This window comes from Aphelocoma coerulescens, chromosome 5 (assembly GCF_041296385.1).
Source record: "Aphelocoma coerulescens isolate FSJ_1873_10779 chromosome 5, UR_Acoe_1.0, whole genome shotgun sequence".
In the NCBI taxonomy this organism is placed as follows: domain Eukaryota; kingdom Metazoa; phylum Chordata; class Aves; order Passeriformes; family Corvidae; genus Aphelocoma; species Aphelocoma coerulescens.
Genome location: NC_091019.1, coordinates 16,668,784 through 16,687,506, shown reverse-complemented (window position 1 = coordinate 16,687,506; position 18,723 = coordinate 16,668,784). Strand labels below are relative to the sequence as shown.

The window sequence follows — 18,723 nt, the reverse complement described above, 5'->3', positions numbered from 1 at the left end:
AAGCATTCATTTTTAAACAGAATATTTGTTTAATCAAAAGCTTCTCATTAGATTCCATAGAAGACTTGTTTTTAAGCTCAACTATATGCTATCAAAAATGAAAATGTGAAAAATGGAAATTCTTCTTAGGCTGCTGACAGTAGTTTGGTATGTAACACAAACTAGAGTCACTTCAGAATAGTTTGTAGAGCCAAATTCCTCTGTACTGGATTAAAGGGCTGTTAGGGAAGAAGGTTCAGCAGCACTCTGCCTGTACCTCTGATATATTGCAAATTTTGAGACTTCTGTGGAAGACAAAGAGGGACAGATGAATAATTTTAAGATCAGTTTTAATGTTATCTCCTAACAATACTGGAGATAGTAGGGGGAAGTGGCAGGAAAAATGGACATGGTGCCCTCTCTATGGGTTTTATTTCTGAGAATACAAACTATCCTCCTTGTATTACCTGATGGAGTTTTAGATGCTTTATGCTGCTGCAGGGTACAGTTAGTATACCTAAAATGAATATTTTAAAGGAATATTTTGTTGAACATAAAATGAAACACACTTATCCAAAGAGCTTTTTGATTCCTTTTGGGAAATCTGTAACAGGTATCTTGTTACAGAAAACTGTTGGGGAAAAATAATTATATTTATTGTTTTCACTGCATTAATAGTGAATGTTTTTTGATAGGTCTACAATTGTCATCTCCCTTCTCTCTTCTCTCTTCTCTCTTCTCTCTTCTCTCTTCTCTTCTCTTCTCTTCTCTTCTCTTCTCTTCTCTTCTCTTCTCTTCTCTTCTCTTCTCTTCTCTTCTTCTTCTCTCTTCTCTTCTCTTCTCTCTTCTCTTCTCTTCTCTCTTCTCTCTCTTCTCTTCTCTTCTCTTCTCTTCTCTTCTCTTCTCTTCTCTTCTCTCTCTCTTCTCTTCTCTTCTCTCTTCTCTTCTCTTCTCTCTTCTCTTCTCTTCTCTTCTCTTCTCTTCTCTTCTCTCTCTTCTCTTCTCTTCTCTTCTCTTCTCTTCTCTTTCTCTTCTCTTCTCTTCTCTTCTCTTCTCTTCTCTCTCTTCTCTTCTCTTCTCTTCTCTTCTCTTCTCTTCTCTTCTCTTCTCTTCTCTTCTCTTCTCTTCTCTTCTCTTCTCTTCTCTTCTCTTCTCTTCTCTTCTCTTCTCTTCTCTTCTCTTCTCTTCTCTTCTCTTCTCTTCTCTCTTCTCCTTCCCTTCCCTTCCCTTCCCTTCCCTTCCCTTCCCTTCCCTTCCCTTCCCTTCCCTTCCCTTCCCTTCCCTTCCCTTCCCTTCCCTTCCCTTCCCTTCCCTTCCCTTCCCTTCCCTTCCCTTCCCTTCCCTTCCCTTCCCTTCCCTTCCCTTCCCTTCCCTTCCCTTCCCTTCCCTTCCTTCCTTCCCTTCCCTTCCCTTCCCTTCCCTTCCCTTCCCTTCCCTTCCCTTCCCTTCCCTTCCCTTCCCTTCCCTTCCCTTCCCTTCCCCTCCCCTCCCCTCCCCTCTCCCCTCCCCTCCCCTCCCCCCTCCCCCCCTCCCCCCTCTCTCTCTCTCCTCTCTCCTCTCTCTCTTCGTTGTAGAAGAATAAGACATGGAGGGCTTAGAGGGTGTAATAAAGAGATGTTTTTGTAATTGCTGAACAGGGCTTACACAGAGCCACAGGCTTTTCTGCTTTTTTACTGCCACACTGGTGAGGAATTTCGGGTACATAGGAGCATGGGAGGAGCCACAGCTGGGACATGTGATCCAAACTGACCAAAGGGATATTCCAGACCATATGACATCATGCTCAATCTAGAAAGTGTGGGGAAGAAGGAGAGATGGGGGATGTTTGGAGTAATGCATTTGTCTTCCCAAGTCAGTGTTACCTTGATGGGGCCCTGCCTCCTGGAGATGCCTGCCCACCCATGGGAAACTAGGAATAATTCCTTGTTTTGCTTTGCTTGTGAGTAACTTTTGCTTTCCCCATTAAACTGTCTTTACCTCAACCCATGGGTTGAGTTTTTCAGCTTTTACCCTTCCAATTCTGTCCCCGGTGTCACTGGTGGGGGACTGAGCGAGTGGCTGGGAGGGCCTTGGTTGATAGCTGGAATTAAACCACAGCAAGGTCTCACAAGTTATCATAACTCCTTAGACTCTTAGATGATCCTGAACACTTTAATACCAAGGCTTATAGCACTTCTGGCTGGACAAAAAGGTGTTGGAACTCAGCTGAAATTGCTGGAAAACTTATTGAAGAGGCATCTTTTAGCCCAGCTGGCAAAATACCTTTCTGGTGAAAACATAAACCCTCTGACATTTTAGCAAGATGTAGTACTTTTTAAGAACTGCAACAGTATCTTAAAGGGAATTGGATTCATATTGAAAGGTACCCTTGAAGACTTAAAATGAATTGGATCTTATTTTGATTTACACACTCTAATAAAGCTGTCAGCATTTTGGCTTCCCTTTTTAGAAAAACTTTAAGGATCCCTGTGAACTGGTTTGAATTCGTTTTGGATTAGAGATTCTCTCTCAATCCCAGTAGGGGTAGTAGTCTTTGATTCATAGCATGAACCAAGTTAGAGTCTCCTATTCCTATTTGGACTTGTCAGTTTACCTGAATAGTTTTCTTTCTTTTAAAATGCCATAAAAAGGTCACTTGATTTACTGAATTCCTGACAGGATTCCATGGTTAGTATTAGATTTCCTCTCTAAAACACAACTGAAGTTGTAAAATTGACTAAAGAAGAAGTTGGTTATTGTGGACAGAAATGCCTAATGCATGACGAGAGCATCAGGAAATACACCACTGAAGCATTTGATCTGAACTCTACTTTAGGTGAGAGGGAGTGTGCTTTTTCTGTCATGTCTGCTTGGGACCCACTGGCTATTCATCTTGAAATCCATGCCAAAAATCCCAATGACTTCAACCAGAACCAGGCTGGCCCATATTTTATAAAAGCTGAAATGCTTAGCAGAAAGTTGGCTAAATTCTCTATGCTTTATTAAGGTAAAATTTCCACTAATGAACTGGTCATTCTTCCTGAAGACCGATAAATCCGAACAGCATTGCAGATCTCTGCACTTTCAATGTCTGAAATGTCTGTTTGTCTTCACCTTCATTTGTGGCTTTTTCCAGTGGATGGGAGGATCTCAGAGATGCAGTGATTTACTTCATTTTAGACACAGCATTTCTCTTTGCCTTAGAACTGTGACTACACAATATGACAGCATTTCAATAGCCTTTCTTCTTCCCGTGGTTTCTTTTTTTAAGACATTAGCAAGGAAGAGAATATGCATCCTTGTATTACAGAAATAATTACAGCTGCATCAGTGAAACTGTAATTTTACTAGCCTTGTGCAACCAGAATGTTAACACTACTCTAAAAATGTGCAGCTATCTACATCCCTGTCTGAGTTTAACTGCTTGGAAAACTTTGGAATAAATACGAGGGTTCTCTCACCCCTCCAATAGCATGATGTGAGAGCTGCTACAGTACTACTTTTGTTTCAATACAAGACCTGCACTGTAAACCTTTGGTGGCTGAAAGGTAAATTACATTCATGCAAAACAAAACTGATGAACTACTGAAAGCTGTAGCTGCTGAAATAAATTCCTGTGTGCTAAATTTATGGGAACTATGCACTGTGTACACCACAGTACACTCACTTGCAGGTTCAACTTTCAAACGAACTTTCATTACCACAATAAGTAGCAATATTGTGAGAACAAGGTCCACCAGTGATGAGTATAAAGCCATAATTTTGTTGTTGGAAATATATACTAATCAGCATATATTAAACCTTGTGTGGATCAAGGAACACTGCTTGTATATTTATTTTCATTTACTATTCATTACTGACATAGAAGTAATAGCAAGGCCTGAAGGCTCAGTTTAAGAGGTACCTTACTGTATTAACACTGTTAACAGATTTCGTCTTGCAGTTTAGGGCCTCCAGTGCCAAGATTTCCTCCTAGATTCTGTGTTTGTCCTTTACAAATGTGCTTGTTTCCTCCACAGCAGCATCTCCTGTTTATATTCTATATGATTCTGCCTTACTACAGTGACCAGCTACTGAGGAAGATTGAAAAAAAGGAGACTAAAGAATGGGTAATGTCTGTTTTTCTCTGCATTATGGAAAATTTTGGTGTTTGGATTGCAGACCAGGAAGATGGCAATTCTGTCTTCTGGAGGTTTTTGCTGAATTTTGGGTCACTGTCTCACACAAAATTTTTCAGTGTGATGTTAAATGTGCTTCTTGTACTTCTCACATCAAATAATAGAAAAGACAGCAATTATTAGTCTTTCAGATCACATCCATTTAGTGCAGTTTTCTCACATGAAATTTTTTATTTCATATTGTAAAACCAGTGAGTCCTTAAGAGCTTGCACACATACTAATAGTTGAGATATAATTGTTAAAGTGCAGATACTTCAGACACGACATTCTGCACACTTGATTGGAAAAATAAAGTTTACTGAACAGACAAGACAAACTTAAATTTGAATCTAACCCCTGTTACACAGAAGAAAGTTCTCCTTACCAGTGGACACCCATTAAGTGAACACAATCGTGCTTAGTAGCACTGTCAGCCCACAAAAACAAAAAGGATTTTTATTTTGATTATTTTTAAAGTTTAATGACAAATCCTTTCCCTTCTTCACATTAAAAAATAAAGGCTGTGCTGGAATCCCATTAAGGGACTGCTTTAGAGCCTGGTTCTCTGAGGCACTTAGATTGTTTAAATTTTAATTTCTAGTCTGAAATTTTTATTTAAAACAGTACTTACAAACAAAAAAAAAAGTTTCTCATAGTCTATGGTTTCTACTCTTGCAAACTCTTCTAAGCTTTTACCTGTCCCAGTGTATTCTTTGCCAACTCCCAAAGGCATGTTTTCCCTTCCTCTGGCCTCCCCTAGTCAGTGCTGCAGTGCTGTGGGAAAGCACTCTGCTTAATGCCTTCCCATGGTATTTTGACAAGGAATAGAATATATGAAAAGACAGAAGACTACATTCACCTTTGGTGTAATGACATGGAAGGCAATTCAAATGGCAGTCAATGAGGCAACAGCACAGAAAAATTAATTTCATGCAACATACTGGTTTAGGAAATTTCTGACATGGATATAATGTTGGGAGAAGGGACTATAAACAATACTTTATTCTGTGAATATTTATTCTTATTCTCTCTTGTGCTGTGAAGTATTATTTTCTTCATAATTAGAAGTTATTTGTAGAGTAACTTTCTGTTCTGTGATTTATTCATTGCAATTATCTGGCCTGTGCAAATCAATATTTAAGCTGTTTTGGGTAAAGAAATGGGTCAGATGTTACAATTCTCTTTCCTAAAAAAATCTCAGAATTAAGATCTGTTACATATGGAGCACTGTCCAGAGGATCCCCATACTAGGTTTCAGCATCTCGTGGTTACTGTCCTGTCTCTCATTTTTCAATAGAAACGCTGTAAGCAGATCTCTGTAACCAGACATTTCCCTTACTCTCTGCTTGCACACCTCTTGCTTATTCCTAGTGCCCAGTGGGGTGCTGATACTGAGAGAAATAGATCAAATAGTTTCAAAATCTTCCAAATGGAACATGAACCTGCATTGTTTCCCTCTGATCTTACTCTGGAGATTCTCTAGGTTTAGGATTTTTAAAACTACCTTACTTAAGAAATAAACATTTCTCTGAAAGGTCTTTCTAATTACTTTTTGGTTTGTTTGTTTTTTGTTTTTGTTGTTTGTTTCTCTGAATGTCCTCTAGAGTTTTGATCTATTTATGTGATTTTCTCCTCTTTTATACAGGAGAAATTATTTTCTGTGAGGGTGGTGAGATACTGGAAAAAGTTTCCCAGGGAAGCTGTGGGCACCTCATCCTTGGGAATGTTCAAGGCCAGGTTGGAAGGGGCTCTGAGCAACCTGGTCTAGTGGAAGGTGCCCCTGCCCATGGCAGGGGGGTTGGAGCTCTATGATCATTAAGGTTCCTTCCAGCACAAACCATTCTATGATTCTCTCATTTTTGCAGGGAGCCTTTAGAGAACCTGCAGTAAAAGGGATAGATTCCTGTCCAACAGATACCCATATGGATGCCTAACACTTGAAAAAAAAAGCCAAAAACTAAGCCACCAACACAAAAAATAATGCCTGCTTTAGAAACATCAGGTTAGATTTGAAGACTGCAGATGGATTTTCTACATATCTGTTATTCTGTGACTTTGCTGAATACAGCTGGGATAAGAGTTGTTAGTGTATTGGTCTTGCTCTACAAGTTTAATGCAGTCTATATAGACTACATTTGTGTAATGCTTAGAAAATAGATTATATTCCACAGGCACTGTGCTGTTCAGAAAAAAGGCTGTAAGAAATACTGAAGTCATACAGTTATATGAATGTCAACAAGAGGGAAAATTTCCAAATTAATACAGATATTCCCAGAGAAACCTGTTTGTCATTTCTCTTTCATGTTTTGAGATCTGTTTTGTGGCTCAGCACAAACATGCCGCTGTCACTGAATGCTCAGAAGTTGTAATGCAGGGATATAATTCCTTGTATTTATTCAAGGATCCCTGAGTTGGCCAACAACAGGTATGTCCTTGAGCTGGGCATTTGAAAGGTGAGTAGGGTCAGTGGAAGACTGAGTGGAATCACTCAATGAGTAGGATCAATGGAACTGTCTGAGAATAGGTTGAGCACACAGGCAAGGCACTGCTTTCATCCTGTTCACTGACTCATTATGACACCAAGGATCTATCCCTTGGTAATATGTCCATCACTTCCTCTCTGTGATGAAACACTTCCAAATTAATGGAATTATTTTGAAATTAGTCATGTATTGTTTCTGCTCTAAATCAAAACATGGCTATGCTATAAGTCCAAACCCATGAAATCTAGGGATGAACTGAAGATGCTCATAAAAAAAGGATTGACAGAAATCTTTACCTTAAAAAATTACTTGGAAGTAATGATGTGTCTTTATAGGATTCTTCACACTCTTCTCCTGTCCTGGTGTAAATGACAGCATCATCAATAACTCCCTAATCACCTCAGTAGTTAGAATATCCCACCTGCCTCCTGCAGAAACAGGTGTGGTGCTTGAGCTTTAAATGGAATACAAGAGAAGTTTGTCCTCCTACCTTCTTTCTTAACTTTCTAGAAGAAAGGGCCAGCAGAGGAAGCTGTTGAGGGTTAAGGGTCTTGTGCTGCTCTGAAAAATTGAAACAGCCTAGATTTCCCCAATGACTTTCCCATATGGGATAATATATTTTCTCTCCCAGTATTTGTTCTTTCAAAGACGGGCATATCATGAAAGTTGTATGGATTTTACTCTGTAATAAGTCTCTCAAAAATAATCATGATGGGTGTAGCTGTTTCTAAAAAACACTGTGTTTGTCTGATGAGGTACAGTTCAACTATTCACTGATTTCTGGCAAGACATACCATGAGTTAATATACCATTCATACTGAGGTGAAAGATATTGATAACTAAGAAACTGTGCTAATGTACGGCCACTAATACAGAACATCTATTTGAAATGAATAGAAATGCAAACAGATATAATATTACATCCTGTTGATATCTTAGGACTATACTGTTGTATATTTTCAGCACATACATTTTCTGAAAAAAAATAATTTGTGGTACTCTGCTCTTCACTGACCTGTATCCTCTACTTCTGCTCACTCTAATTGGCACTTACAGGTCTGGGCCCTTAAAACTGGCACAAAAATGAATTAATGTGATGTGTTTTAAGCTTCTGGTCTTATCATGGTTTAATTACAAGAATAAATTAATTTTGAATATTTTTTATATACTTAAAAAACCCTCTTACTTTAAGAACCAAAAAGGGGTGATCATTCCATTCTCATTACATCCCCAAAATTGCCATGAGAAATAAAATAATTAATATCTGGGCTTATTCTTTATCATTAGTCTTTGTCCTAAGAATGGATTAATGAGAATATTCAATGAAACTCAGAACATCCTGGCATTCAGTTCTGTGAAAACTCATCCTTGTGTCAAAGACTGTAATGAGGACTGAAAGAAGCACACAATTAATTCACAGCAACCGTAAGGTTGTAGTGAGAAAATAGTACATCATTCCAGACTGATGGCCAAGATCAGCATACGAGAAAATGAAGAATGAATATGAGAAGACTGTAGCAAGAGCATTTTAAGTCTGGATTATAAAGCTTTTGTTTGATGGTGTATCATTTTAAAATCCACATTAGTTTTTACTGACTGCAGTTTTCCCTCCATTCACTTTATTTTCACCTCTCCTTCCCAGATGTCCTTTCAGAACTAAGCAATTATGTAGCAAACTGATTTTCTTCACCTCTCCCATGTAAGAGGCTGTAAAGAAACAAAAGAAGATGGAACTTTCTGTATTCCACAGGGAAGGCTCAGAAATAAGACCTCTTATTAAACCAAATGACTTTTGGAGAAATTTCCTTGATATCTGTGGTTTTGAAACAAACATAATCTACTTTTGGGCCCAAATATATATTTTTCGGTAGTCTTTGCTGCAGTGATTAAACTATATTTTACTGTTAGTGCCATGGTGATACTTGGTCAAAGGTTGGACTCCATGATGTGGGAGGTCTTTTCCAACCTTAGTGATTCTGGGGTTCTGTTAGGGGTGCTCGTTTTCAGAACTATTCACAGCCACAAGGAGGAAGAGACACTGATTAGTTCAATGATTTCCCAAGGCCTTGGTTTGTGTGGGTTGTGGGTGTTATTTCTGATCATTGTCCTCACAGTGATGTGAGTGCTGCTGGCTTTGAGTGACAGGCACTGATATAAAATAATATATAGTAGCAAGAAATTAAATGAGCACATCTCCTTGAAAAATGTTTAAAAATGGGTGCTTTGCTTTTGATTAATAATTAACATTGCTTAGTTTCTCTAGGCCTAAAGGAATTATTGCAGCAGCATGCCTGTTCCATTATACTTCAGGTAGTACCAGGATTTTCATTATTAAGCCCTGTATTTTTAGTTTGTTTGGTAATGTGGCTATAATAATTGATTCCAGCCGTGAACTTGCCAGGAAAAGATCTCAGCTTAGCAGAGACTTAAAAAAAAATTATTTTAATTTTTAAATAGTTCCGCTACTTGATAGTTAGCAGGGGGAATGGAAGCCTGGGATAACTCTTCACAAAGAGAGCTAGTGATCAGAGCACGGCCTTCTCACTGAATGTTATGCTTTATGTTGTTTATTTCCTGTCACAAAAAAATGCTGCTGGAAGATAAGCAGAGAAAGTTGGAGTGAGAAGCGTGACAAAGAAGAAGTGACTTCATAACCTTAATGAATATCTGGTTCAGTATTAGAATAAGGCAATTCTTACTGTAGTTCTTCTTTATGGCTCCTGATGTGGGGGTCAGAGCTGAATTTAAATTGAGAGAGAAAAAATACTGGCCAGGGCTGGGGAGAAGAATTTTTAGTTATGGACCATCACTAAGAAATGTGGCATCCAGTGAGAATATAAGAGGCAGTGAGCACAAACTGAAAATACAAAAAATTCTAATTAAATATAAGAAAAATGCTCTGACTCTAGGGGTGGTCAGACACTGACACAGGTAGTCCAGGGAGGCTGTGGAGTCTCTATGCATGGAGAAATTTAAAGCTCAGCTGGGTGTGGCCCTGGCCAACCTGCTGTAGCTGACCCTGCTTTGAGCAGAGGGGTTGGATTAAAGAGTCTGCGGAGGTGCTTTTCAACCTCAGCTCTTCTGTGCCTTTTTTTAATAGTAGTACTACTATTGATGAATGGATCTGGAACAAGATTAAGACTTTAATGCTTTCTCAACTTTGCATTGCTTTCTGTCTAGTGGAACAGCCTGAGTGAGGGTCGAGGTGGTGAATCATCTCTGTGGATGTTATGCTTCTGAAACTTATTGTGATGATAACCCTCTTGTTATCTGTGTGAACTACTCAAGTAATACAGAGCCACTTTTTAGTTTCATATGGCAAGCTGTCTTTGAAAATCCTTTGAGAGCCTTAACCTTGCTGCTTTTTTTTTTCTTCTTTTTTCCTTGTGATTTCTAGTGGGATCTATCATTGAAGTGAGAAGGAGGGTGGAAGAGGAGGCAAGCATTTCACAAAGTTACTGGTGAGGTAGTTTGGAGATTTTCTGCACTTTTTTTCCTGTAACAAATCCCAAAGGGCTACAGAGTACCAGAGATGTAACAAACAAGTGAGACAGGACAGATTTTGAATCCTACTGCTAGAATTGTTCATGCATTGAACATTGCCCTATCAATGGCTCAAAGATAGAAATAACCCTAAGAACAGAGGCCAGCTGTGAGCTGAGAGAGGTTTAATGCAGCCTTTACTGAAGCAGTGTTCTTCATACCATTGACTGCAGAAGTTCTTATTCTTTCATATCATTCCAGGGACCGAGGAGCCACCACAGCCACCATTCGATGTGAACAGCACCTGCTGAAGAGCATTTTCTTTTCCAAGAGTTAAAGACCTCCACAAGGACTACTTAGCCAGTGATGTTAGAGAGGCTTATATCTTCCCATTTGACCAGCAGCTTCATATTCTGACCCAGTAATTTTACAGAGATCTCTACCTTGACAGAAGCCTAGCATGGGAACCTGAAGCAGAACACAATCTGACATAGCATGCAAAAATACTACTATGCTAGAGAAAATTAAGAAACAAAACTCTTCACTAAGGATATCAGCAAGGAAAATGTGTAGTGATGAATTAGTTACCACATATAGGTCTATTCTTTAACAACAGTGCCTTCTTTTTCTTCCCCTCTGAGCCTCTCTCTAGTGCAAAACTAGAGACTTTGAAAGCTGGACCCCAGTCCTTGCAGGAATTAACCCAAACCACAACTCAAGATGACCTTTGTAAACTGAAATTTCCTTAGACCACAATAGAACTGGTGAGTACATTTTGACACAACCTCTCTTTGATTTCGTCACTTACATTTTAAAAATAAGACTTCTGTAAAACCTAACTTTCCTCTCTCCTCCCACTTTCTCCTTTATTCAATTCTGGAGTAACACACACAGAGACAGCAGTGTTCCAAGTAAGGTTTTGTGTGTGTGTGTATTAAAAAGATACAGTTATTTAATGAAGACACCTTGGGGCTCGAGCCTCATCTTGAAATCACAGTATAAAAAATTAAACACACGTATAATGTGTGTGAATGGTTGCCACTGAAATCTGTGAAAGGAGACAGTGAAATATCAGCTGCATGCATACCTAAGAAATAATTTTTAAATTGCTGTGATGATACAGTGTCTTAGCACTAAGACTCTGGTAAAAAAATAGGGAGTTGTATAGGGACTTTTAACAGTGAAATGTTCAGTACAAACTTCACTTCATGGTTTTGCTTTGCCTGCATGGTTTGTTAAAGTGAGAACTGCTTCCTTGTGTGTTTGTGCAGTGTTTAGCACAAAAAACCACAGGCAAAATATTTGGGGGACCTTTGCTCTACTTTGGAGCACGTGAAATTGTACATAGTAATTGACAAGCCTAAAACCAAGTTACATTTAATAAGGTAAATCACAGAGATAATCACAAAGTTAACTTAGGATTGTAACTTCTCATTGTATGGTAACCCAATTCTTGCAGGTACTTTGCCAGCTTGGAGAATTCAGATCACATTTAGAATCCACATTCTCTGTGCAATGCAAGGACCAAGTTAAGTACCAAAGAGAAAAAAATCATAAAGAGGGTCATTCACTTGTGGGGATAAGGAGAGAAAGGTGGACCAAACTGCCAAACCAGGTGATGTAAAATAACAAGGAAGGATCATGACTTTAGTCCTGCCCCTCGAACAGACGTTCCAAACTCCACAGTTAGGTGCTTTGACTGGAATAGAATTTTCCCAGGAAGGCAATAAGGGAACAGTGTAGGGAACCTGCCTACTCAGTTTTGCAGAATTATTCATTAAGGTGAAGAGAAGCCTCGATTAAATGCCCTAAATCAATGGGCAGAATCCCCGTTTGATATTTTCTTTGGCTCTTTTGTTGGATAGTACATAGTAAAAACCATATGTTCTTTGAGCTGTTGCAAGATACCTTGTTCTGTGGAGAATAAAATTTGGATGGCAAAATATGGAACCTCACCTACCCTGAGAAGGTTGGTGATAAAACACCTTTCAGCTACCATGCTACACTCTGACAGAGAAAACCAAGCCCCCCCAAGTATAATTTTGGAATGGTGACACTGTATTTGTCAAGGGAAAGACCTTTACCATACTTTCCTTTCTCCACAGTATTATAGCAGATTCTTCTGTTGTATGTATGCAGTTGCTCTTCAAATGGAATGAAGTCACTCACCTTAACAGAAATTAGTTTTCAACTTTACTGGCATTGAAATCTAATCTTTGTCTGGAAACAGAAACCTTTATTGAGCAGTACTTTGCAGCTAAGGAGCAGAAATCCACCTGTGTGGCTTTCAGTATAGAGCTGGAACACATTTAACTGTGTGCACTAAGAGAGACTCTCATCTTAAAGTCTGGTTCCAAGGAAGGAAATACACCTTTTGTGCAATCTTCTGAAGGCAAAGAACTGATTTCAGGACTGAGTTACCCATATGGATGCTATTCAACACTGTTCTAGTGCTGCCATGGAAGTGAACACAAAGATGTGCTCTGCTAAAAAAAAAGAAACCTCGTGCATCCCTGCTCTATAAAGTGTCTTTGTGAGAGACACTTTTTTTGGATGTAACAATAAATTCTATGAATGGGAGCTGTGAGTCTGCATGCATGTGTTAGTTTCACATAGTACTGAACACAAATATCTGTTCCAGAGCCCTTCTGGGGACAGATTTATTAAACAAAAAGAATAACTCATTTTGTGGAAGGAAAAACATTGTCTACTGTCAATGTTATTACAAATAAAGCCTGAATTGTTTCTTTTCAGTTTTTATTTCAGTTTATTGCATTTCCTTCAGTTAGTGGCATTCTGGTGAACGTGATGAAAATCTTGCCTCCTGCAAGAGTACGTGTGTGAACCATAACCGAAATCCAGTTTTTGTCAAAGTTTTTGGAAGTGTGAATGTTCATAGAACATTCAGAATAGTTTGGCACAATCTCCAGTGTGAACACACATGAAAATACTAGTTAATACTATCAAAATGTGACATTTTGTTGTTTCTGTTTTCATTTATAGATCCTGCCTGTTCTGCAGCTGTTCCTTGTTATACAAGCTGACTAGAAACTGAAGAATAAACATGAGTAAGAACAGAACAGTAGTACTATCTTAACCTGCTCTTTTGATTTTCCAAGTTCCATATATCAACCCTTGCAGTAAATGTATGTCTGTCCAGTACAAATCCAGTCCAAGAGTACTTTCAGGTAACATTAGTCCTATTAATAGACCCAGCAGACTGATGTTCCCCACAGAAGTCAAAATCCACCAAGTGTCTGTTATTCCTGACTGGTCTTATTGTATGTTAAAACCAACCAAACCCCTTAAATCTAAGTATTTTCAAATCTACAAATATGATATTGCTGGAGGTAGGGAAAGGGGAGAAGAGGTGATTGGTTTGGCGCAAATTGGTGCTTAGAGAACAAAAAGTTTCTGATGAGAAGTTATTACATGCCAACTTCTCTTGTTAAGTTTTTTGCATGGGATTTTAAAAGGGCAGAACTTCCCACCTGTCTTATCTTGTGCTATAAAATGCCATAACTGTAGATGGGAGGTAGGGGGTTTGTCCACAGTCCTGTTAGGTGAGCTGTGCAAGTGTTGATATTTATAAAAAAATATGAGAAATGTTACCCATAAAGTGTCAGTATTTCTTATGACACTCATAGTACATTGGCATCAATTCCTAAGGTCATCACTCCATGCCACCTGAATGGGAACCATCCTGTTCTTCACATGCACCTGCTCAACACCCACACTACACAGAAATTATTGGAACCTTTCAAGCAAACTATTAGAAAATCTTGCATGGGAACAGTGGTGGAAGGGATGAGATTGATGGGGCATCTTGAATTGTTCAGCACAATCTGAAATGTGCAACTCTGTGGTCTTCAGGACAGTACCTAGTTCAGTTCAGTATTCTAAATGGATTGATGGGGAATCATTTCCTTTTCCTTCACTAAATTTGAGTCCTCTTGGACTCGTGGTTTATGAAATATTGAGGAAAATGCCTGTACCTCCACAGCTACCACTTGAGCTTGGGGTGGGGTTCTCCAAGTGAACTGTTTCTAAAAGGACACAATTTGGTTCTTAGTAAATCCGCTTCAAAACCACTATCAGAGACAATCAAAGAGCACTCAAATCAAACTGAAAGCGATCGTAGCTTGTGGTTCTGAGATGTCCATTGCAATTCCGAGTACTGGATTGTTTGGTGGGTTTTTTTCAGGCAGGGAGTGCCATGGTGTTTGGAAAGGCAATCTAGGAAGCGTTTCACTGTGCTGTGTCAGTCTGTATGAGGCAGAATCAATTTCTTACATTGGGCAAAATGTCTTGCTAAGAAGACACTGAAACTCTAGACTTCCCGTTCTCCTTTTTTTGGAAATATAACATCAAGCTGTGGACTCCAAAACTGTTGGATTGGTGGGGCATGGATGGAAGTTTCTTTTCATTCTGGAAAAAAAAAAATTAGGCTTGGCTAATAACACTTGTAGAAGTACCTAGAAATTCAAATGGGAGTGAGAGACCATAATTTTATACCATGTACATATAGTAAGAGTCTGTTCCTGCTCAGATACAGTAGCATAAGCAGAGAGTAACACAAAGTAGGATAATTATTGAGTTATTATCCCAAATTTTAGGACTAGAAATGTCTCTACAGATGACAAATGTGTCAGACCTGGGAACCAGAGCCAACACAGTGCATCAATCACAAGGTCAATTGTTCTGATTTTAAAAGAAGGAATTGTTGGGCAGCCTTCTAGAGCTTCAAATAAGTATCAGATTTTAATTCCAGCTTTACATTTCTTATTTAAATCAAACCCCAAATCCAAACCTCCTGAGGGTCTCTCAACACTGCTAATGCACCCGTCAGTGCACATTCCAAACAGCATGTGTATTCAGCAGACAATAGGGATTGTTGTGGTGGGAGGAAAAATATGCAGTGGGTTGCAGTAGCAGGGATCATATCCTGTATATTTTTAATATAATGTATGGCTCATGTTTCAAAAACTGATTATAATTAAAATTAGGGTATAAAATATGACTTTGATTAATATTTGCATCCAATCTAATGCCTTCATTCGTTCTGTAGTTTCATTTGAAACAATTCTATGTACAAAATGTTATGTCAGCTGAAGCTTAGCAACTGTTATTTATCTCTTATAGTTTTGCTGGAAACTTCTCAGCAGTTGACAATATTTAGTTAGGATATTTGAAGAGACCTAAAGGATTATTATAAAGAAGCAAAGCTAGGTTTGGCAAGGAGCCCTTCTTTTGTCTCTGAAACTTTCTGCAGTAAATTTAGAACAGAAGAGCATTTCTCTGGAGTAAAAATATATGTATTGCTGGCTACAAGTGTGTGTTTGCTGCTTCACAATTTTAGAATTAGATGATGGACTTATTTAGTAGACATTGGATAGTAAAAAGTAAAACCCCTAATTTAAAACATTCCACATTACCACATTCCAAGAAAAACATGGACCGGTGAACAAAACCAGCAGTATTGTAATAAGAAAACAACTAGGTGCATTTTTTCCAAAACCTAAACCCAGAAATCTAAATGTATGAGTTACTGGCTAAAAAAATATCCCATTTTCATGTCTCAGTTTCTTTGTGAACTGAAAAAAAACAACCCAGACTTCAGAAAATTAAAAAATAAGATCTAAGACTCCAGGTCAAGGTTTAGAGCAGAGTTCTGTTATTATGAAAATATTTTTTTGAATCTTAATGTTGCTTTTTAAATTTAAAAATGAGCTTTTTTTTCTTTATCTGTGATTTAACATGACAACATTTTTTTTTAATGTAAAGGTAGGATACTTTTGTTGTTTTAAAAAAAGAATTGTAATCCATGACTGTTCAGTTAGATGCTCATCAGTCAGCTTTAAGCACATGGTAACATTCCAGCCCAGCTTTCTACAGCAGCAGCTTAATTTGAGTTTTACTGAATCATAACTGCAATAGCGCATGGAAGTGAGAATGGAAGATTGTGGGAAGATCAAAGGGAGAGAAAACTTGAGCCAGATTCTTGAATCCCTGCTCTTATGAAGAGTGCTAAAGCTGCTTTGCTTTGACTTTCTTAAGGGATTTGCAGAACAAGAGGATCTGTACCTGTGCAAGCAGGTGGAGATGAGAGAAAGGCAGGTACAGATTCTGGTACACAACTGCAGAGATACTTGTTTGTATTAAAGGAAGGCCCTGAATACGGATAAAAACCATTGTGAGGCAGGCAGGGCATGTATATACAAGACACTGGAAACCTGAGGTATGATCTCCTCCGCCTGGACATCAGTGTGCTGCTTGGTGTAATTCACCCTCTCCTGAATATTCAAGAAAACACTTGTGATCAGAGAGAAGATGGATCAAAGCAGTCAATAGCTGTGTGAATGACACGGATGTTGATAGAGGAAAGAATGTAGCACTCAGGGATGCTTTTGAATCAACGAGGCTGTACACTACTGCTGTGACTTTGGCAGGAGAATATTCTCTTCTAAACTTATAAGGACTTTCCTCCTATAGTAGTCCATGTCTCCAAATAAGCATCAGCTGCTTTCTAACAGGCACTTTCTCTTATGCCTGATCTTTCTTGTTTTATCCACGTGGAAGAAACAGAAGAGGATTGGACTACTACCCACTGGTTGGTACATCTGTATGATTCTACTGGTTTGTGCTGATCTCTAATATTTTACAGTCAGTCACTTCCCTGTGGCAGATTTCATAGATCCCTGTTCCTGATTTCACATTTAGTTATCTTCCTATAGCCCAGAGTACCTCGTGAGGGCAGAAGATTATTTTTAAATGTAATTACCTTTGAAAGGGTGATGGGGCAAAGGGTCTTGGATCCAGGCTTGCTCAGCTGTTTGAGCTCTTGCTGTTTATGGATAGATCAATAATAATCAGAAGGACACTGCATGTAAAATATAATCATCTTTGTGATTATATCTTTTATATCCCTCTTGAAATCTAGGCAAAAGGCAGCCTCTTAACTGTGCTCAGTGCTTTCTACAACTCCATGACGGACCAGAAAATAGCACCAAAATGTGGTGTGTCAAATGCAGCTCCCTTGGGAGGGTCAGTGTGACTACTCCATTATGTGCCCTGACCTTCATTGCCTGAAGGACGAGGAGTTTTGTTCTTGAATCTGTTTCTTTCAACCCCTGCCTTCCTATTTTGATATACAAGTTCCATAAACATCTGTTTAAATAACTAGCATGTATTGTTTTATTGCACTTGCTGTGATGTGCAGGGAGAAGATACATCTTTAACACATCATTAGAAGTACATGAATTAAACTATAGCCCTTCAAGGTAAGAAATATGGTTTGATGAATAATATCTTCAGATTTAGAAAAATTGGAATCCAATTCCAAGTTTGCCATAGATTTTATGTGTAATATTAGGATGAACCACTTAACAGTTAAGACTTCACCTGATAAAATGGTGGTATGAGTTAAGTTGATGCTCCCAAACTGCTTGGGAATGCACACAGCATGTTGCCTCTATGTGAAGTAGCCCTGACTGAAAAACTTCCACCCCAAAATCTACAGAGGCACATTGTTTACTGTGCCACAGTGCCAGTACTGTGAGCTTTTCCATGTTGGACCTTACTTTTGGGAACGTGTAGCATTAGTTCAACGAGGCAGTGGACCATAAAGAAAGTAGGTCACAGCTACTGGGATGGATAACAGGGATACTTCTTGGAGTCCAAGTTTCTGAGCTGGGTGTCTAAAGCCTTGAGGGTTTTAAACAAGTTTGTAGCCAAAGAAATTCCACATATGCACTGGGGTTGTTTTCACTGCAGTACCCCAGACTGGCATGCAAAAACAGTGTCAATTCATGCTTACAGGTTTACTGAATTACTGTCTTTATTCAAAGTGTTCTCTTCTAGCCTTTAGCCTCTTCTCATTTTTCTTCTCTTCTGTTTTCACCTCAGTTTATATGTGCTCTATTTTCCTTCCCTTTCTCCTTTTCCTTTCACTGGTCTCTAAGTAGGAGATGGAACAGGTTAGGTTGTTTAGATTTGGACCAATTTTTTAATAGCTGATGTTCAGTTCTATTAAAGTAGGCAAAACTTATTACAACTGAGAAGCTGAAGCATCTTTAAATCAGCTGACACACAGGTTATTGTTATAAGAACTGCATCTGTGGTTGATATCCTGCTAAGTGATGCAATTATTCCACATGACGTTGCTGGGAAAATTGGAGTGCAAAGCACACCCACCATAAGGCATTGTGCAGTATAGAACCATTTTGAAATATGTACCACACTAAAAGTCTAACATCTAAAGAGAAAAAGAGATTCAGTCCATGGAGTCCAAATGAGAGGAAAGTCTCCATAAGAAAATTGTAAAAAAAAGTAGTAAGTGTGAAGCAAATAAAATATTTTTTTGGTTGTGACCCTTATAAGAAACCATCATGCTTACTGCATTACAATTGAATAAAATGAGAAGCTGGGTTATTGTCTGAATGATAAATCTTTTGTGAGGCGTTGAAGTTCACTGCAGATTATTCCTGTGTTTTCCCTCACATAACTGTGCTATGATTTTATGAGTTGCAAGCAAAATGTGCACCTCAAGTCACGCACTCTTAAAAAAACCAGCAATATAATCTATTTAGAGAAGGCCTGAAGCATTTTCAGAACAAGTGCATCATTTTTAAAGTTTTTCCAT

The 18,723-nt window shown here is 38.6% G+C and overlaps 1 long non-coding RNA gene across 8 annotated transcripts in view; it reads left to right on the top strand.

Moving 5' to 3' along the window:
• Nucleotides 1-13,645, top strand: part of LOC138111304 (uncharacterized) — an 86,018-nt gene extending 72,373 nt beyond the window's left edge. For 3 of the 8 annotated variants that reach the window (XR_011151317.1, XR_011151316.1, XR_011151314.1), the window contains 4 exons: nucleotides 3,978-4,067; nucleotides 9,997-10,065; nucleotides 10,344-10,846; nucleotides 11,542-12,995. This is a non-coding gene — a long non-coding RNA (uncharacterized lncRNA). Of the gene's footprint in view, nucleotides 1-3,977; nucleotides 4,068-9,996; nucleotides 10,066-10,343; nucleotides 10,847-11,541; nucleotides 12,996-13,085 lie in introns of those variants that run through there. The other 5 variants (XR_011151315.1, XR_011151320.1, XR_011151319.1 and 2 more) reach the window with 5 other exon arrangements.
• The last annotated feature ends 5,078 nt before the right edge of the window (nucleotides 13,646-18,723 follow it).